This window comes from Labeo rohita, chromosome 2, assembly GCF_022985175.1.
Source record: "Labeo rohita strain BAU-BD-2019 chromosome 2, IGBB_LRoh.1.0, whole genome shotgun sequence".
NCBI classification, from domain to species: domain Eukaryota; kingdom Metazoa; phylum Chordata; class Actinopteri; order Cypriniformes; family Cyprinidae; genus Labeo; species Labeo rohita.
In genome coordinates this window covers 21,857,917-21,880,085 of record NC_066870.1, presented here as the reverse complement: position 1 = coordinate 21,880,085, position 22,169 = coordinate 21,857,917, and the positions used below count along the sequence as shown (strand labels likewise).

The following is a 22,169-nucleotide window of genomic DNA, read 5'->3' as shown; positions in this document are numbered from 1 at the left end:
CTGGATGAAAAGACAGTGGTGGAGAGACTGTGAAAGTGACATTAAGATGATGGATAGACGGAAAGACCAGTAAACAGATCTCTCTCAAAAGACATCATTTATATACTCTTGTTGGTCACGTCAAAGGAATGTTGTGTACACGTGAAAATCTGAACAGATTTGGTCTGTGATGCAGCAAATTCCTCTGTAGCTCCAATTCGATGAATCACCTCAGAGCTGGAATCTGTAACTGCAGTTCACTCAAATGCCACAAGAGGTTCAGAGAGACATTCATCTTAGAGGAAACAAAGTTGAGCCAATCTCCATGGGAAGGTGTGCAGTGAGAGAGGACGGAGCGTAAATGCCGGCAGTCGAGCGTGACGGGACCTCTCGCGCTGCAAGGCAAAAGAGAGAAAGTTTCAGCCAAACTGGAGTCTTTGTTCATATCCCACGTGGCAAAAGGGGATTTCCTTGCTCTCCCTCACTCTGACGCACTTTCACTACACTGAACACACGGGAAAAGATAAATGATGCAATGTCAAGCAATCCTGAGGGATCAAGGCTGCCAAAAAAAAAGGACAAAGTCATGAATCTGCCGGCACCCTGCTAACCCTGCGATGAACCCTCATTCAGCAAAATCTTGATTATGGATTGCAAACATTTTGCAGTGTATTGCTTCAGACAGTAATATAAGTGGGTTTTGTGCAAAGAAATAAAGTTGTGTGGGTTTTCCTGCAATGCAATGCCAAGCACATATCACATCTTGTACTAAATGTTTTTCTATTGTATTACTGTAAATGCAACAATGCTCAAAAGTTCAGGGCCAGTAAGATGTTGTAAAAGAAGTCCCATTTTTTCTCAACAAGGCTGTTTATTTTATCTAAAATACAGCAAATAACATTTTAAAATGTAATTTATTCCTATGATAGTTATAGTTGCAATTTTAGCATCATTACTCCAGTCTTTAATATCACGATAAAAAAAAAAAAGTTTTATGTACCGAGACTTGCTACTGCCAATACATCCACAACATGCTGCTGTGAGCATGTAAGAAATATTGCTGCTGCACATATAACATATATGAATAACCCCCATAGCAATACATGAATCACCTCATAGCAGATCTGTACAGGTGGAACTGGGGAAGGTGGAGGGTTTCTAAAGCATGCTGCAAAACTGCTTACAGCTAGCACTAGTCATATATTTGAATGCTGAGCAGTGAGCTCATTGGCCACCAATACAGGAGAGAACCAATCAGCTATGCCATGTGATAATGATGTCATTAGGTCAGACTGAGTTAGACCTATCGGGATTGCACAATCTAGAGTTTCATGCCAGAACTCTGTATTTCTTTTGAACTTTCTATTCACTAAAGAAACCTGAAAAAAATTCTACTCCGCTGTTTGAACATAAAAATAACAATAATAACACAACAATAATAATATATATATATATATATATATATATATATATATATATAGATATAGAGGCTGGGATCATTTAGAGCCCTTTGAAGCTGCATTTAAACTGCATTTTGGACGTTCAAAATTGGGGGCACCATTGAAGTCCAGTATATGGATAAAAATCCTGAAATGTTTTTCTCAAAAACCATAATTTCTTTACGACTGAAGAAAGAAAGACATGAACATCTTGGATGACAAGGGGGAGAGTACATTATCTGTACATTTTTGTTCTGGAAGTAAATCGATTTGACAGCATTAGTATACATCTAATTCTAATAAAATAAACATTAAATATACATTACAAATATAATATTAAATGACGTAAATATATAAGGATTTGTCTCTATGCTGAGACCTCTTTTGTCTCATAAGCATGCATTATGGATTCCTATGTATCTGCATATACTGTGATTTTGTCTGAACTATTAGTTTAAAAGCCAAAATGTCAGAACTAAAAGTACAGCAAGACAAACAGAGACAAATAATGCATACAAAAGCCATTAACTGACCTGCTACACCCCAACAAATGTGCTTGGTGTACTGTTCTTCATTAACTAAGCCTTTAGGGGGAACAAGTTGCACACCTCTATATTTCACAATCTATTTTTCTGACCCATGTTAAAACTGCAGTCCGCAGAGGCTGATCTAGACGGGTGATTTCAGAACACTTCAGGGACAGGAAGAGCTGAACAGAAGCTATAAATGCTTAAGTGACGATCCATCTTTCTAATTACACTTCATTCAATGAATCACATTCACTTCAGGACCCTCATTAGTCCATTTCTGTGAGCCGTCAGCACAGCTGGCCTTGCAGGTGACAGCAGCACGTTGATACGTTACATCACAGGCTGTCTCTAAAAATACATTGCCATTTTGGACTTATGAAATAAAACAAAGGCTGTACATCATTATTAGTAAAATAGTATTGAAAAATCAATTGGTTAATCGCATTGATTTCAAAAACAGCAAACTTACGCATTCACCTGCTCAAATAGTGCCTTCATTCCCAGTTTCAAACGACTGTCACTTCCCTTTGAAGTTGTGACCAAATATTTGCTGACATTGAGGGAGCGTGTGTCCTTTTCAGAGTGTTTGCTTGGTAGTTTCCACTGAACTGGCCTTCTTCAGAGAGCTGGTACACGTGTGCCTGGCCTGCTGCCCTCAGATAAAGAACACAGAGGGGGGAGGGAAATCAAAGGCAAAAGTGATAAGAAAAAAAGAAATTGGTTGGAAAACCAGAGGATGTGAGGGTCAAATGAGTTGAGAAGCAAGATACAACCGTACAGAATTACGAAATGTTTACATATCAGCTTGTCTTTTTGCATAAAGTGCATGTCACTAAACAAATACACAGAGGCTGCATGTGCCGGTTGAATCCGGGAGCCCCTTAAAGGACGTCTAACCTGTAATACTGCATTTAATGCTGAAATACAGTTGGCATTAAGAGCAAGCGATGAAAGCCATACCTCTTTGACAGGACCACCCAGTAACGATGACATGTCCCACGATAAAGGTGAGAGACCACTTTACAAAGGAATTCAGTCCAGTTTGAGTCCTCCAGCAGAGGATATGGATAACAGACACACAACCTCTTCACTAGAAAAGAGGAAACGCATGACATTTAAACAAGAGGGTGGAAATATTTAGAGAACTGTTCTTCAAATTTGGATAATGCTGATTTGCATATTTCATCATTCATAACATGCTAGTTTGTCTACAATTCATAAAGCCTTCTAGCAGCCCGGCTGTCTGAGATTCATGGTTTCTGTTACAGAGGTGGTCAGATGGTCATGGTGGCAGTCAGAGAAAGAGGATTATGAGAGAATCCACTGACGAATCAGTCTAGCCAGATTGGGCGTGCCCTGCGTTGACCCCCACCCCTCATAGTGATATTAGAGAGCACTGGCAGCATCCCACATTAATCTAAACACAGGCTTCTCAATCCCCAAAACTAGATCTGAAGCAATTCCATTAACCTGGGCTTTAACCGAGGATCCACGAGAAAATCCTCAATCCAAGAGGAGTAACGGCCAGTCCCACTTATACCATCTCACTATATATCTACAGTCACCTAAGCATTAAAACATAAGGGCATTATCATAGATTTTTTAAAATGCATTCACAGATTAATATGCATGCTATTATTACAATACACTGAGCTCACTCTAGGGTTAAACGATGCATACTGTGCTTAAACCCTTTAAAACCCCCATTGAAATAGAGAGAAAAACAGTGCAACACCTGTTTTGCCCGTTAATGAAAATAATAAAAGATATACAGGTCATTCCACAAAATCTGTGCCTTTTCCACTTGGATAAATAAAAAGTTTAATCAATATTTTTCATACATCTATGAATTGTATTGTGTCATCTCAGACAATGTAATCACTATTTCATAACTATTTTTCTATCTCATGTTTTGGTATTTTTGTCAACCCTGTTACCGACACAAGTGTTGCTAGATACTATAGTTTAATAAGAACACATATGCCACTGAATTAGCTCAATAAAATACAGAGGTCAACCTTTAAAATGTTTTAATTTTACACAGGCAATCTATAAAAACAGAGTCAAACCTAATCAATATCATCCGTTACACGCTAAAACCTGTTACTTTGACGATTTCAAACAAATTTTCTAATTGCTAGCTAAGTTCACAAATGCAGATATTATACACTTTGAAAGGATTTTACCTGTAGATACTGATTATATTAAATGTAAGAAATAATTGTTTAAATTTACATTTTCATTTTGGTAACAGGATTGACATCGCATTTTAAATATGGATATTTTTTCTTCACTTCTTAAGGCCTTAATTAACCATGTAGAGCTATTTTTATGATGGATGGATGCACTTTTTTGGACTTCAAAATCTTAACACCCATTTGCTGCCATTATAAAGCTTGGCAGAGCCAAGCCCTTTTTTTTTTTTTTTTTTTTTTTTTTTTTTAATATAACTCTGATTGCATTCATCTGAAAGAACAAAGTCATATACCCCTAGGATGGCGAGTAAATCATGTGTAATTTTAATTTTTGGGTGAACTACCCCTTTAAGCTTATATCACCAGTAGACCAATTTACCACAAAGCATGCAATCTTCTTGTGTGAGCAGTATGTGGCACATGCAGGTGCTCCTGACCTGTTTAAGATCTCTGGTGACATCAGCGTTACGGTTTGAGTGAGGTTGATGGCAGTATGACTCATGGCTCCAGGTAGACCTTGTGTTTAGGTAAAAGCCTCATGTTACTGACTTCATGCTGCTTAAACACAGTTCAAGTTCAGTCCAGTCCTCTGAAGGTCATGGTGTCCGGCGTAGCACTCTTATCGCACAGAACGGCCTCTTCACCGTATTCCTCAGTGCCAGAGTGAATGGCTGATACCCCGGCTGGTTTCTAGAAAACAAGTAAACGTGTGTGACCTGAAAGTACAATGTGACTTGTAAACACTATTGAGTTTTTAAAAAAAGCCTGTATTGCATAATACTAAATCATGTAATTTAGCAATGATGGATGAGCAACAGCACTTTATGTGATTACCGTCAGACAGCAGAACAAAAAATCAGACAGTGTTAAAGGAAAAGCATAAATATAATCCAAATTACTAGTGTAAATGAGTTTCTAATCTGTAACGTCACAAATCTCCAGTACATGATAAAGAGGAAAGCCCTGACAATATGAAAAAATGGACCAGTGAGATGGAGAGAAACATTCATGGTTTTGTGAAGCTGATTTTATTCATTTGTTTAGCAGAGGAGAGAAATTCATTTAAGAAGATTGAGCACAATGGCCTAAAGCCAATGGTGGGAATTATCACAAGCATTACAATACGCTTTACTGAGAGGCTCTCTGCTTATTTAACAGCATAACAAAGGGCCAATCACAACTAAGAGATGCACCTGAGAAAACCACTCATGTGAGTTACATTCGTGAAAACTTCAGATCAGACCGTTTAATGACATCACTCTGACCTTTGTGAACAAACAGCTCTGTACGTCAGGACAAACGCAACAAAGTCTCTGAACTTGCAGAACAGTTTAAAGTTCGCATTTAATGGTGACATCATGAAAATCTGACTTTTTCCATGTTTAAGCGCTATAATCGGGTCTATCCAGTAACTGTTTTGGTAAGCCTTTTTCTGCAACCATGTGAAAAAATGAGCGTGTCAGATTTTGCTCCCCTCGAGACCAGGGTTGCCAGGTTTTCAAAACTAGCCCAATCGTTTTTTGGAGGGGGTAAAATACATGTTTTCTGGCATGGTTCCCCCAATAAAATACGCATTCCATGGGCTAAATATCATGTTATTAATGTCGCTTTAACCCACAGCAACAGTTTTAAAGTAGCCCAATTCCGTGGGAAAACCACAGACTTAGGAAGGGGATCTTATTATAATATTACCGCCCCCTTAATCTGCATGTTTCCGCCTATAGCATTTCGTTTTTGCAAGCGACAACTGTGTACCAGTTCATGCCGTGACAAAGTTTGTGCAAAGCCTGCTAACTGCTGTCTTGGGCTGCGTAGACGACAAAGAACACTATTTAGAGTCCTAGCCTCAGAGAAGACAAAAGAGCAGTAGATTTATCGTTTTATTTACTGTATTTTACGCTACTGCCGCTCAGATCTAATGTAAACAGGCAATTTCTTTCCCAGCTGTTTATAATCCCAGACATAACTGACTGTGCATTTTTATTTTGTGTATTTGACAGTTTAAGCACAATGACATAAAAGAGCTTAGTTTAGTACTCACATGCCGTGTGACATTTTCTGTGTGTGTGCTTCAGATATGTGTGCTCAGAAAATCCTATATCAGAAGTTAAACCTAATATGGCTTTAAAACGCATGATTTCAGCATGATAGAACTGAAAATCAAAACCAAACCAATGTTTTTTGTTATGAGCTGTAAAGGCGCAGCCCTTTTCTGGAAAAGGGGGCGGGGAGAAGCAGCTCATTTGCATTTAAAGAGCCATGCACGAAAACGGTGCTGCTTACACTCAAAATAGGCATTTTCAAAATTATACAATAAATGATCTGTGGCATATTTTGAGCTGAAACTACATTCTGGGGACACCTGAGACTTATATTACATATTGTAAAAAAGGGACATAACAGGCCTCCTTTAAGGGAGACAACGAGAAGTAGCAGAAAGAGAAGTGGAAATAGAAACAACTAAAGAGGGGGGAATAAACATTCTCCCACAGTGAAGAGTGTGCTTCACATTTACGGTTTTTCCTAGAAGGATTTTTCCTAGAACTCCACTCTGTCATTTGACAGAATGTACAGAAAGTACAATCGACCGCAGCGTCTGGTTAGCAGAGCCTGTATTAAAAAAGACAGTCGAGATTTGCTCTCGCAGTAACTGATCCTGATCGTCTGTTTATTTTCATTTCGGCCTTGAGACATTACTCCACGTTTGTGTGCTAATCACAGCTCTGACCTGAAATGCTCCAGGACCGCAGAATCTTTTATAGTACATCACAGCACAGCTGTAGCGCAGACGCTGTTGTTCAAGTTTCACAAGAGATTTCCCTACAGAAGACTTTGAATTCTCAGCTTGAGTGAGCTTTGGGCTCGTGCTCGCAGTCAAATTACGTCAGAGATGGGGATTCACATGGATTCAGCAGCTTAGAAACGAAGCCGATGTCATTATGGATCACTACATCTCAGACACCACAGTAATTTATCTTTATTATTGAATTAAGGCCTTCAACTTTAGCCAAATCAACTAAGATTTGGAGATGGAAAATATATCAGGCTGCATGAAAATCCCTGAAATGTTCATGGTGTGCAACAGATCGTCTTACATCATTAAAATGCACATAATTCACAACCACACACGCCGTTGTTACCGCTTCCATAAGTGAATTTTTGGTCGTTCCCATAACAACAATCCACAATGGGGGGAAAACCGTGACAGGAACGAGTTAGTGAGGGAGGTGCGATCCAAAAATGTCTTGCTTTCTACTCCCTTTCTCTCCCACCATGTGCTTTTCTTTCTTCTACTCTTTTTTCTGCCTTTTTTTTTTTTTTCCAAAGTCTGAATGTGCTGACATTTGTGACTTACGTTTTTTTTTTTTTTGTTTGTTTTTTCAAGCGAGGTCACTGCAACTGTCAAGAAAAGTACTAGGCCTTCTCAGCATTCCAACTAAATGGGAATTTTGCATATCAAAGATTACGTAAGCCTCTCCCATCCCACAAACGTAGAGACGCTGTTGCTCCTATGCAGTAGAAACCACAACATTCAGAGAGCCGTGTCCGTCGCGAGAGTGATTTCCCACAGCATGCAAACAAGAACAGAGGTCTGACCACATCCAAACCCTGGCATCCAAACACATCCTCCTATCATAATATTGACTTCCTCTCTCAGTTGTTTCCAGTGGACACTGTGAGAGAGAGGAGGTGGTTTCCACTAAAGGAGAACACCTTGTTTAGTCTTGTTAAGCAAGCATGTGTCAATGGAGAAAAAGAAAAGGTAGGCTACATGTGAGAAAACTTAAAACACAGCACACTGAGTCATAGTTGTTGCGAAAGTAGTCACGTTTAACAAATTAATGTGAAAACAGTCCAGTCAAACCCCATTTACAAACCCTCATGTTGTTCTAAAACACCTGCAGTTTCTGTATTCTGTGAAACATTAAAGTTTATGTTTGGCCATGTCAAAGCTATTTTTATCCATCACAGAAGATGATTTATACTCCGGCTTACGAAAAGGAAAAAAGAAACCTTAAGTGTAGTCTCTACAACTTGTGCCATATATTCTATGTATATATTAAGTGTTCTAAAGCTGTAAGTTAATTTTGTGTCGGAAACAAACTAAAGCTTAAGCAGAATTCACTCTAATATAGCTCTCAAATCTCATTTTCGGTAAGGTTTTTCAAACTTGGCGCATCTTAAGGTTTTAGGCATTGTTTTAGTTAAACACAAACTGAATTTGATTGATTGGGAAGATAGGGTTAAGTTTATCAGCAGCTGCATTTCCATTACCCTTCAAATTGCGCACATTAAAAATGCGATTTGAGAATACGCCTAATGGAAACGCGAAAACTCCCATATATTGGAAAAATGTTTTTACGCTTGCATGAGGTGCTTTTTTTAGGCGAAAAAAGGAATATGTTGCAAAACTGCAATAGAAACCTTTTTGCATTTACAGGTCACATGGCCTACGTAAGAGGTCATATGATCATTCTTCAATGTACTATAACCTCCAAGAAATACTTCATACGTGGCCGCTCTTAAGTATAAGGGGCTTTCCTTGCCATTAATGCTTAGACAATCTACACTGCACACATCTGCGGCGCATTATGGCTCCAACACGGCCACCGGAGCTGATCGCGGCCACTTTATACCAGGCGTGTTTCTGACACGGCTCTCCGCGCTGCTTCTGTAAAGATGCACGCATCCGCCTCCTTCGATTAAATATAAATAAATATAAAATCCATCAAAATCCCACCAAAACCCATTGCCATGACTTACTGCGAGAGGAAAAAATGATGTTTAGGTCACATAATATCAGTTAATGAAAACAGCGTCACATCTTTTTTAATCGGCATTTATAAACTATCACCAAAATTTTGCGCAAATCTGTAATGGAAACGCGCCTCGTGACACAATGACTTAAATTTTTTAGCCATTTTTCATACAAAGCTACTGTGTGGCTTTAGAAAAATATAAAATATAATGCACAAATTTTTGATACCATAGAAACTATAATTCTAAACAAGTGTCAATATCAAAAAACTAATACTAGCCTAAAAAAAAAAAAAAAAGATAAGAATAAGAAAATAAGAATAGTAAATAAGGACATAAAAACCACAGTAGAACAAATAAATAAATGCTACATACATTGTATAATCAAATGTATAAAAACTGCCTGTTCTTCACTGTGCAAATTAAATATGTATTTCTTCTTATTAAAGTTACAAAAGTGATTTAATCAAGAGCAGTGAGAGATTTTCTCTCATTCGTTGTTTGATTAACATGAATGACAGAAGGAATATTAGACTGCTGTCACTTTAAAAGCTGCCCGGATCCAATATACCATCACACATGTGTTTTCTTTCACTTAAGCCCTAAATTACTGTGTTTACAAGGATACTTGCAAAGACGGCATTTTGACACATACAAGTGTGTATATAACCATTCAAGGCTTATAAAGTGGCAAAAATAACTCCTGCGCTCTTATGAGCACCATCTGCCCATGCTCGTGGCCGAGCAGCTTTTTGACAGTGCTTAGAAACAATCTTTCAGACAGCACGTGCATATAGCGAAACTATTTTTTTCTCTGCTGATGGCATTCAACAACTTAAAATCACTTGTTTTTACACCTCTTTCGTGACCATGTAGCACAGCAGCGTCCCGCAAGCCTGTAACCGTAAAAGAGGTGTTAGTTCAAAATCTCCACCAGTTAGTCATGTCTACAGGTATCACGCCCACCCCTACAATGAAGTTATGTCATCTGCGGCTTAAAAACTTGAACTGCATAAAGTTGAGTGGATTCCGACTGGCTGTTAACGTTTGAATTGTTCGGTATGGTTATTTGTATATGGTATCATCATAGATGTGGTGTGGACTAATCTCACAACTATCTACGTAGGAATATTAAAACGTTAGAGTTACCATTCTTCGTGGCACGAATGGCCCCTAATCACCATGTAAAACTTAAAAAGCAGCATGCATATTCTGAGTTGGAAATAATACTGAGTTGGGAAAAAGAAGAGGCAGAGTAAAAGAGAGTCAAACAAAATGTTACTTTGTCAAAAAAGACAGTGGAACAATGACTTACAAGCATTTCTGTTATTTCTGTTCATCTTGAATAAAAAAAAACAAAACAAAGTTACTAAGAACGATATATACAGTTTGTAAAATCAAGGCTGATCCTGAAAGTTTGCATTCAGTGTCCAGTTCGTTCCAACGATTTATAATACTGTAACGCTGGACCCCAACAGCCCTGCACTGCTGATGCTGCGTTTAATCTTGAGAAGGAATGTGACCTTGTCTGCTGTCCTTCGCTGGCACAGAGGACAAGTCCACTTAGCTAAATTTGGCCTTCCCTGTCATCTATGTAGCAGATGCACAGCAACAAACCTGGCAGGAAATCCGAAAGACTAATAATGACCCCAACAGGTCAAATAACAGTTTACCACAGCGATTATGCGGGTGTAAAAGTGGAAAACGACAAGATCCCTATGCAAAAATAATCTCACTAGGTACACAAAACAATGTTCAAGGACTCTTTAAATGATTGATACCTTTATAATATTGACAGTGTCACATCCCTTTAATACCTCAGCACGATAAAGCTTGAGGATCAGTTGTGTTCGACAAAAACACCATCTATATGCAAATCACCCAACTCTCAAAAACAACACCGCTCTAAACCTTGACAAAACAGGGACTTTCAGTTATTTCTTAACATCAGCCGTTATTTCCCAACAGATTCCTGCATGAGCCGAGTGATAAAGTGTGTGTTTGCTGGTATTTGGGTTTGTCTGTGCAGGAGGAGCACTGAGATTGGCTTCTAAGGAAAGAGCCACGGCTGTTACCCGGCGGATCAGTCTGACTGAGATTACAACAGACCTGTCAGCTCTATCAGAAAGAGAAGTGCTTTCTGTTGGCGAGATAACTCCAACACCGATCTACACAAAACTCTTCTTTTTCACCTATCTCTGCTGCTCATTACGGTTCGTATCTGGGTGGGGAGCACTTCCTGTTTTTATCTTCCAAATAAGCACAGGCCATGTCTGTTAGAAACTACACAAAAACATACTAGGGATGGGTCAGATGGGTCAATTAGTCAATTACTGAGGTCTGTTACTTTCCCCCTACTGTACTGTATAAAAACAAAGTAAATGTTCTGAAAATAAATAAATAATCTACATGTTTCTAAATAAAATACATGTTTCTGTGTATAGTTTTATCTGCACTGCATCTTGCATGTTTTTTTTTGCATCTCATGCCATGCGCATTTATTTTAAATTGCTACATTGTTATAAAACACAGAACTAACATAAATTCAAAAAAGCAAGAACACTGGATTGTTACAGTGTTTTTCAACAACATGCATCCTGTGTGAACACACCCTAAGAAATGTGTCTGATTGGCATTTGGTGGATATGACCCCAAGTCTAATTATAAGTTTTTTTTAAAAAGACCTAAAACTAGTTTACTAGATGCTCAGACAACCCACTAACTAGCCGGTTATGAAATTTGTACGTACGACGCTTTAAACTTATAAATAGCACTGCATCAAGCTCAAAAAGGAAACCCCTATGCTTTCTTGGGGTGTCAAAGGGGTTAATTCCTTATAAAACAAGTGGTGGTAATTCTCAGAATTGCTCATGTGCTGAGGTTTAGATGTGTGAAGGACAGCACAGGAAACACTGGGTATTTTTGAAGAACTAGGTCTTGTTCATCTGTTCTACCTACTACTTTCGCTCTTCATTTCTTCACTCTCTGTTGAGGGACCTGAGGTTTCTTGTAATTGAATGCCCAAAAGAGGATCACTTTCTATGACGAAATATCAATGTTTTCTCCGGGGTGACAGAAATAGTGTAGGTTCATGACAGCACCGCTGTGTAGGCTGATTTACCTCAAAGTGAAACTTAGGAAAAAGAACAAACGCCATTTTGAAGATGACTCTTGAAGGTGAAGGGACTGCTCATATCCTCAATATTGTTCTCTCATCCTACAAAGAAACAAAAAAAAGGATATTACAGTCATAAGCTAATTTCAATCAATTGTTCTCACAGGGTTCTTGTCCATCAACTTAAGACTAAAAGAAACATTAAATATTTTAAAAGTGAATTAATAAAGATTTGTTATACACCTATTTTTTTTCCAGCTTCAAGCTGGAAAAATGATATGAACTCAGTGATCTCACAGAGCCAGCGGATGTTACACCGTGATCTCACACAGGAAACAAAACCTGTCAACTACTAGCATAGATTCTAACCTGCCATTTAAAGTCCCCACAAGAGTTTTATCTGTTTTTCTTTTTGTCATAACTGTAATATCAAAACCTTCCTGGTCACCAGCCCCCAGTGTCAAGCAACCTCCCAAAGGTCTTTCAAGAATCAAGCTATATGAGTATAATTTTTAAAAAGGAAAGGAAGAAAGAAAATATTTCAAAAGCTGCACAACATTTTTGTGCTGTCTTGCACAATCATCAGCTGTTTCTTTTTACTATACTAGACTTTTTCTAAATCAGCTTGTGATCAGGTTTACAGTACCTGAGTCTACTTTCAATTCAAAACAAGGCTATACAAGGAACTTAAAGGGAACCTATTATGCAAAAACCACTTTTACATGATGCTTGGACATAAATGTCTGTTGGCAGAGTGTAAACATAACCACCCTACAATGATAAAAATCCACCCACTGCTTATTTTGAATCCCCATTAAACCAAACCAGTCTCATTAAATATGCAGTTTTGATTCTCTAAGCAGTGCGACATCACAATGTTTAGGCCCCGCCCATAGCCACTGACTGACAGTCCTGCATTGCTATAGTTTCCGCCCTCAATGAATTGTGTTTGGCTGTACGCTGTCCTCCATTTTCTCTGCCATCAAGCAGCTGTAATGTCAGTAGGGCTGCCCCTTAATAGTCGACTAACTGTTAGTCGACGAGAAGCAGCTTGGTCAGCCAAAAATGTATTAGTTGCTTAGTCACGGAAAGGGGAAAAAAAACACTTTAGGAAGTGGCAAAGTCACACAGTCCATGACTGACAGACCATTAACAGTTGGTATACGTAACAGAAATGTATATGCTACACACTCTTCTGAAGACGGGGCGAGAATATGCAGCTCATTCGCATTTAAAGTGATACACACAGTGTGGCGTCACACCGACAGAGGCCACTCCCACGATAGTTGATTGACATGAGCGTCTTACCTCAGATCAGCTGTAACAGCCCAACTTCTATTGTTTTGACGCCGGAGAAGGTAAGTTAGACAAGAATATCTCCGATTGAGCGATTGAGGTGTTGTGTTGCTGAATGTAATAATGAACATAGTGGTTGTCATTTACTCCTGACATCTGAGCCGCTGAAGATGCAGTGGATTACGTTTGTTTGTGAAGGGAATGCGCCTCCCGATCTACATATATCCGTCTATGTTCGCGCAAATCATTCGTGATCCAGCTTCACTTAAAGCAGAAGTTAGTATAAGATTTTTTTTATGAATCTCTGCAATCACCCTTCCTAATAACATGCTAGTTAGCAAGTTTCGCGGCTACATGCGGCTAAAGTAAACAATCTCTCAGAGCAGCAGAGAGTAGAGAGGGGCGGGGCGAGCAGAGCTCATTTGCATTTAAAGGAACAATCCCTCAGAATGGGATGATTTTGCAGAGCTGATTTTGACAAGGTAAAAAGGGTGTTGTTTTACACAACCACCGAGAATTTTGAACCAAAGTATATTATAGACTTTTCATTAAGACCCTAAAGAATCATATCAACTTGTGAAAAATGGGCATCCGATGACCCCTTTAATGGTTACCTGTGATGCCTTACTCTAGAGGTCAAGTTAAAGTTTGAATTAACCCTGATCAAAGAGATAATCATCAGCCTTTCATAGATGATATCCTCATTCATTAAACAAGTATATGATAAACAAAGACAAACCACTACCGTTTATTCTTTTATTGTAGCGCAGAAAGATAAGGAGTTTCTGTAAATATTAACATGTATGCAAGCTTTCAAGCCGTTCCATGAGAGATAAAACAAAATCTCTAAATAAATGACAAAAAACTAATTCCAAGTGATATGAAAAAACAGACCATGCTAGAAAACGAATTTTATTTTGCTTCTACAAAGTGTCCAGCACCAAATAAAACCATGATTAAAACCCACTAATGTGTGTAAACACACAAAGACCATAACAGGTCACAGTTGAGATGACTGGAATAAGTTACCGTCCAAGGTGTGACTAGAGATCAAACTTTAACGAGCATTATTGCCCATTTTAAAGCTGTTTGTGTACACTGATTAGATTTCCTCTTGTTTATTTATAGGCCATAAAGCACCAAAGAACACACAGACGGAGGACGAGCATGTGACGCAGAGTCTTATGTGATTAATAGTATATTCTGAGAAGTACTCGGCTTAGATCTGCGCAGTCTAAAGTCAAAAACAGGAAGGTACAAGAACAAGTCACCCATTAACGTATATAATAATCCTGTGAACTTTTCATGGAACTTCCACAACAATATTAATTTCAGGCTTGCGTGATTTGTGCATTGAAGTCATCAAATGAAATATTAAATCTCTGCAGGTTGTTTCACAGCAAGAGCATGAAAGGATGTGACATTGTGAAGAAACAGTAGTTACAGCCTCAGAGTTATTATATGAGTGTATGTGCAACGCACTCAGATGAACTTGCAAATAAACACACACGCAAAACACACAGGTAGCAGACTAGTGGGGCAGGCAAAAATAAACACTAAGTCCTGTGAGAACAAGGAATCAGAGCCAGACCAGAATACTAGCAACCTTCTGGAAACCAGACGCACACAGCCAAACTACGCTTGGCACGGCCAACTAGCCTGAATCCTGCCAAAGAGGTCTGGCTCATGCCAGCACCAAAGCGGCTCTCACTTAAAGTGAGAATTGAATACGGGGCAGGCAAGGGTGTCAGCAGAGCAGGAAAGATCACGGACTCATAGAATACGCCCACTGTAGACTCACCTCAAAGTGTGAAGAGAGCTCTAGAGAGGAGCAGATGAGTCAGTATGAGAGAGGTGCTATTCAACGCTCTGCTGCTCATTGGGCTTTTTCTTGTGGGAGGAGATGAGAAATGGCCTCTAATTAAATAAGAGTGGAATCCCCATCGCTGAAGATAAACACTGTACATAAAGTAACTACATGCTTTTTTAAGAAAATCATTGGTGCTTGCCCATGTAAAATTCATCATCGTGTGGGGCTTATTTGTTGGTATGCACCTACTTACTGGCCAAAGACAAAAATGTTACGGGATGTTTTGCCCATTTTATCACTGCCAGATAAAAAAACAATTAAATAAAAATAAATAAATAAAAGCTTGCCAGTGTAAAGAAAAAGGAAAAAGAAAAAAAAAAAGTGCACTGGTTACTTACTGATGTTAAAGTTGCGGGCAGTACTCTAAAACAAAAAGAAATAAATCAAATAAAATAAACATAAAATAAAATAAAAATTAAAATTAAATTGAAACAAAATAAAATAAAATACAATTAAATAAAATAAAAAAAAACATGAAAGAAAACAACAAAATAAAGAAATTAAATAAAATAAAAATAACAAAATAAAATGAAATAAAATTCAATAAAAAAGGAAATAAAAATAAAATAAAATAATAAAATAAAATAAAAAAATTAAAAGGAAATAAAAAAACAAAATAGAATAAAATAAAACATTAAATAAAATATCAAAATAACATGAAAAATAAATAAAATAAACATGAAAAAATAAAATAAAAGGAAATAAAATAAAATATGAAAATAAAATAAATTAGATTAAATAAAAATAAAAAAACGAACAAAAAACGAAATAGAAATTAAATAAACTAACATTAAATAAAACATTAAAAAAAGGTAAATAAAATAAAAACAAATGAAGTAAAATAACAGAATAAAATTAAATATAAAATAAAAGGAAATAAAAATAAAATAAAATAAAAAGATGAGATGAGATAAGAGAAGATGAAATAAAAAATAAAACAACAGAAAATAAACAAAATAAAATAAAAGGAAATAGAAACAAAAAGTAAAACTAAATAATATTAAATAAAATATGAAAATAAAATAAAAACTAAATAAATAAAATAAAATTAAATTAAAAAAAATAAGAAAATAACATTAAATAAAATTAAATAAAAATTAAATAAAAACAAAACTGCTATGCTTGAGCCTTTTTACTGGGGCTAAAAGCCCCAGTGGAATACTGCTGTGCCCCAGTAAATTATTTCTTTAATCCATCAATTCTTCTGTGAATGAGTTTTAAACGGAGTATTTAAAAAAATAATCATAGGTCTACTTTTTTGATGGACGGTCACAGCCTGTGTCCTAGTACCAGAAACACCCTTGTATGGTACCTACATACTGGCCAAAATCAAAAATGTTTTGCCTGTTTTATCGTAAGCCAGATAAAAATTGTCATTTTGGTCCCTTTGAAAAGTACCAACACATCCGTCTTAACAAAGTGTATTATGAATGTTATTATTCACGTCTGCAGTACAAATATTGCTTGCTCAGTAATAAAAAGACACTATCATTATGTTTACAAAAACAGCATTACTTCACTCTCTGTAAAAAGTGAAGCCACAATGAGAAAAAGCAAAACAGTACAACCATAAAGTTTTATTGGCGTTATTAAAATGGATTCTGCAGCTCACTTATTAAGCACTCAGGTTTCTTAATAAAAGCACTGTAGCTAAACAGCGCCGTGGGTTTGGAAACTACACCAGGGGAACCAGATTTTATTATCAACATTCAGCCACATTTGATCAAATCGCTTCTCACACAAACGCGAAAACCCATGAGCCAACACATAGGACGATCTTATCAGCTGACAGAAGGTTGTTTTAGATTAAAACAAATATAATCATCACTGCATGGATGGCAGAACCATTATTTAGGACTCTAGGTTAATAAAACAAGCATAAGACTCAACAAATGCTTTATGGTTTTCACCAACACGCATATGGTATCTAATATTTAATTAGAATGATTCACTAACAGAACACATGGTACAATAAAACCTGAATGGTACTCGGTTTTATTTTATTGTGCGCATCCTTTCTTGTTGACCTTTGAACCCAGTAATCCTTTCCTGACAACAGCATTTTGTCAAAGCATGACCAACACAATAGAGCTTTACTTTGCTGCGAATCCAATAGCGTTAGTACAAACCCTATAGAGAAAGATGGTACACACTGATAAAACCACATATTTTTATACTGGATCCAAAAAAGTTGCTAGTCTATCATGGTCATTAGACTCAGACAATGCCACAAAAGTGGCTGGGTTTAACACTTAGAGTTACTAGGACAGCAGGAGGAGTATTTTTAGAGCCCTCATGCACTGAGACTCGTTGTCTGTTTCCACAAAGGACCCGGTTGGTTCCCATCGCATCCATAATGCCTCCATGGTGAAAGTTTGGCACATTTTGTTAGATTGTGTGCGAGCGAAATCTTAACGCTGCTGTTTGAAGACACATATTGACAATTGTGCTTTTATGCTGGCTATCAGGGTGTGTTTACAAATCTCCAAGGGTTCCTGTCTGTGTCATGTCGGATTTCAGCCGGCATTCTTTGAGGACGCTGCAATCCATGAGTACAGGGCATGTTCGATTATCTTATCAGTGCACTGATAATGGGCTGAACATGTCACTCTCTACACAAAATGTTACTTTCTGTCTCTCCAACAAATTCACCAACATACTAGGAAGAAACCAAAGAAGTGACACAGATGTTTATGAGCTCACAAAAACAACATACCAAAAGGTTGAGAGGTCTGATACCACAGTAAAAACACCTCTATTGTGCCATTTCTAATGAAAAAATGAAACTTAGGGATACCAAATGGATACCTAATGTCTCATATTCATCTTTTAATCATATTTACAGATTTCTTGACTCCACAGCAAACAAAGGAATTTTGTCTTTACTGTTCCAATACTTATGGAGGTCACTGTATATATACACTAGTCAACATTTGAAGGGGATCAAAACCTTTTATCAAAGTTGTCCTAAAACCAAAACAATACCTGTTCTTGTCCTAGGACAACTTTTCTGGTCCACTTCAAATGTTGACTACTATATAAATATTTATTTATTTATTTATTATATACATACATACATATACATACATATATATACACACATATACACACATATATACACATATATACACACACACATATATATATATATATATGTGGGATGGCTTCAGTACGATACCAGAATGTAATAACTTGGTATCGATACTAAATCGATACCATAGGTGACAAATAAACCAGCCTCAAAAGATAAGGTAGTTGACAATAATTTAATAAAAAAAATAAAGTCAGAGGTTGCGCTAGAGTTTAACATTGTCTATCATTTTGATGGACAGAATCGTAAAAATTGTCATAATCTATTACTACCCATTATTTGAATTTACATATTTTAATTATAATAACACATTTAATTGCTTTTATTTTTGTTCACATTTTCATTTTAATCATAAACCTACAGGACGACAGCGTAGTGTTCAAAAACAACAACAAAAATAAATTGTTTTAATGAACCAATATCGATTCGAACTTTTGGTCTATGCTGTTTTCAGTTGATAAATTAACTGAAACAATAGGAACAGAAGCAATAGGTTAAGCTCTGTGCTTTGTTACATTTGATATAAAAAACAAAGTCTGCCAAATTCTGCCACATTGCCACACTGGCGCGCACTCGCCACCAACTGGACAGGAGTGTGAATTACAGCTACAATTTACAATAGATCACACTCAGTGTAATCTGTCAAAAAGAGTTTTCTGTCACTGATAAAAAATAAAAAAAACTGTCATGGACGGACAATTTTCGATTAATGCAACCTCTGATTTAAGGTTCTAGCATGGGGTGCTAGAGGGTGAAAGTAAAACCAAATTAAAGCAAAAGCACCCTGAGGGAATTTTTTGAATTTTTTTTATTTACAATGTGTTTTTGCAGCGTTGAGCAATCTAGCCAATCAGAAGCATTTCTGTTGATTTCTGGAATGCAATGACCAATCAGAGGTGTTTAAGCTGAGTAGAATTAACTCACCACTGAAAACACCTAAGTTTTTATTAAGTGCAGTTTTGGACATTCGTGAATCATGCTGTGAAAATAAGAGATTCATTGTACAGTTAAGAGAGCTTCACTGATTATAACAAAACGTTGTGAGATCGCAATGAACTTAAGATGAATGATGGCTTTTAATTATTATAAAGGGAGCGATCTTTGCACACTTTCTAGACTATAACCCATTGAGGATTTGCATGAAGCTTTTGTTTTCATCCACTTACGCTAGAGCTGCATGATAATCATTAAAATATTGCGGGAAGAAAAAAAAAAAAAAAAAAAACGCTGAAAGTGCCCTTGCACCCAGGCTCACCGCCACCCGGTGGCTTTAAGAAAACAGTGAATGGTGTGCAATATGCATTTAAAGTGGTAAATAGAGAAGGAATATGTCAAAGTCATTTATATGTGCCAAACTTCCTGCTGCCAGCTGGTGGCGCTATGGTTATAACCGAATATTGGCCTTTATACATCTTCAGGTCAGCATTTTTATAAAACATAAGAAGTTTGGTGCAGATTGGACACTGCATGTTTAAGTTAGTGTAAAACAAGTCTTTTCCTGATGCAAGCAGGTGGTGCTATAATTATATCTGAATGTTGTGCTTTAGATGTGCTCAGGACAGCACTCTTATCAAACATTTAAAGTTTGGGGCAGATCGGACATTGTATGTCTGAGCTACAACACCTGTACCCATGACGAAACATCAAAATCTGTCAGGCTGCCACGGACATGTCATTTAACGAAAACTCAAGATCTTCGCAAGTTAACATTGCAAAGGCCTTTGGAGTAGATTGACTAAATATAATATTAATCTCATTAAATCTCAATGAGGAGTTTGTTAGAGTGTAAAACATGGCACTTCCTGTTGCCAGCAGATGGCGCTATGGCTATAAGTAAATATGGTCAGGGGCATGTGTTCAGGACAGGACTCTTATCAAACATGTGAAGTTTGGTGCAGATCAAACATTGTATGTCTAAATTATAACAACTTCCTTTTCATGGTGAAAAATCGAAGCCTCTCAGGCCGCCACGGACACGTCCTTCGAACGAAAACTCAAGGTCTTCGCAATTTAACGTCACACAGGGCTTAAGATTGGACTACCCAAATTTGGTGTTGATCTGTTTAAATCTTTAGGAGGAGTTTAAATACAATGGCTGAAAATAGCAAAAACGACAACTTGCAGAGAAAATTAAAAATAACCAACTTCCTGCTGGGTTTCAGACTTCGTACCGGGACTTTTTTCTAGGTATTGGTGTGAAAGATAACTCAAGGGGCACTTTCTTGGAATTTTATAGGTTGTGCTATCGAGCCATTTTGCCACACCCACTTCTGAAACCCACATCAGATGTATATTTTCACCACTTTTGGCCTTTTTGTGCGTATTTAGGCCCTCAAAAATGCGATTCATTTTGGAGAAGAAGAAAAATCTGAGCAATTCCAATAAAGTAAAATATTACAAATTAAAATATTCTTCTATTTAAATACATTTTAAAACATAATGAATAGAAGTACTCATTCCATCTAAAAAAAAAAAAAAAAAAAAAAAACATTACTGACCCAAAAGTTTGAACTATAATGAGTCATTCACCTGTCTGCTCAAACAGACATCAACAAGCATCCAAAAATGAGGCCATGCAGCAGAATACGTATTCACAAGATCAAAGGTGTCATATTTGCATTGTGCCAACACTCTCTGAGGTTTTTAGAATCTGATTAATTGGCAAAGTGAAATTCCCTTTAACAGAACGTACAAACCAACCAATGACAACTATCAAGATAAATGTGATAAACTCTCAGGCAAGTTGGCCTAATAACTAGCCCAATCACAGAATGTCTGATTCTACAAATACGTTTAAATACATCCTGGTTGCTACAGTAGATGCATAAACAAACCAGATGAGAGCTGAAATATTTGTAAGAGTTTACTGTCAGTCTATACTGATCTCAAGGAATTTGTTGCAGTGCTGCGGAGAGTCAAACATCTCTTTCATCCTTTAACAGGGGTCAACCAACATGAAGTTCAGGCCAGCAGCCCAGTGGAAACAGTTAACCCTTTTACAACTAGTTGGTATTACATAGGTGTACTTTATTTGGCATAATAGGAGACATAACTTTGGACTGTCAACAGGACCGTCTACAAGCTGCTTTTAAGAGCCTGAAGCGTAAAAAGGAAAAAAAACAGCCTGCTAAACATGAAAATGCTCATGTGACAACAGTTTATTCTAAGCAAACAGAGCATACAGAGGATTACTGTTCCTATAAGGCACACACAGATGATTTGGCCTGGCAGTTATTCTTCAGTTAAATGTCAGTCAGTCATCATGCAATTGCTGCCAACAATGCCGCCACTCAGGTCAGGTGACTGCAGCTACACGTGACGCATGTGAAGCTGGCATCGACCCACCAGCTGTTGAATAACAGCATGAAATCGGAGAAATGTCACAGTCAACCTCACAAAGCAATGAAAATCCTGTCTTCCCGGATTCAATGCTAAAAGTACGCGTTGTTTTCTAGTGAGGGGTCATTGACAAATAGGTCAGCTGTTTCATCTGGCTCTGGGGGCCGATCGGGGATCGGATCTGAATATTTAAATAACGATTCACGCCGTTTGTGTTTACCAGAACTGCTGTCCTTTTGATTACCAATGTAAATGCGTCCCTATGGGATCTAAAATATTGTAATTGCTCCATTTGTGAGCTTGTTTAGAAGGTAATTACCCTGCGACGCTAAGAACTGTGAATCCTCCTTCTGCATAATTTATCATGGTGGCGGACTGAAAGAGACTGTAATTTAGACTGCTTTCCCTGTCAAGACTTGCGAACCATGTGTTGTGGATTTTTTCAATAAAAGTTGTTGTGCGGGCGGTTTGAAAAGGCAAGCCACGACAGTTCTGTGATCTCATAACATTCACAGCAATTAAGCAATGTTTACGAAACACTTTGAGATTGATATGGC

At 37.4% G+C, this 22,169-nt stretch overlaps 1 long non-coding RNA gene across 6 annotated transcripts in view; it reads right to left on the bottom strand.

Annotated features, from left to right (window-relative positions):
* Window positions 1-108: 108 nt before the first annotated feature.
* The window catches only part of LOC127178725 (uncharacterized), a 59,345-nt gene continuing 37,284 nt past the window's right edge, over window positions 109-22,169 (bottom strand). For 4 of the 6 annotated variants that reach the window (XR_007829427.1, XR_007829429.1, XR_007829425.1 and 1 more), the window contains 5 exons: window positions 12,023-12,118; window positions 4,581-4,833; window positions 2,909-3,038; window positions 2,426-2,597; window positions 109-374 (listed from right to left, as the gene is read on the bottom strand). This is a non-coding gene — a long non-coding RNA (uncharacterized LOC127178725). Of the gene's footprint in view, window positions 375-2,417; window positions 2,598-2,908; window positions 3,039-4,580; window positions 4,834-12,022; window positions 12,119-22,169 lie in introns of all 6 variants that reach the window. The other 2 variants (XR_007829426.1, XR_007829430.1) reach the window with 2 other exon arrangements.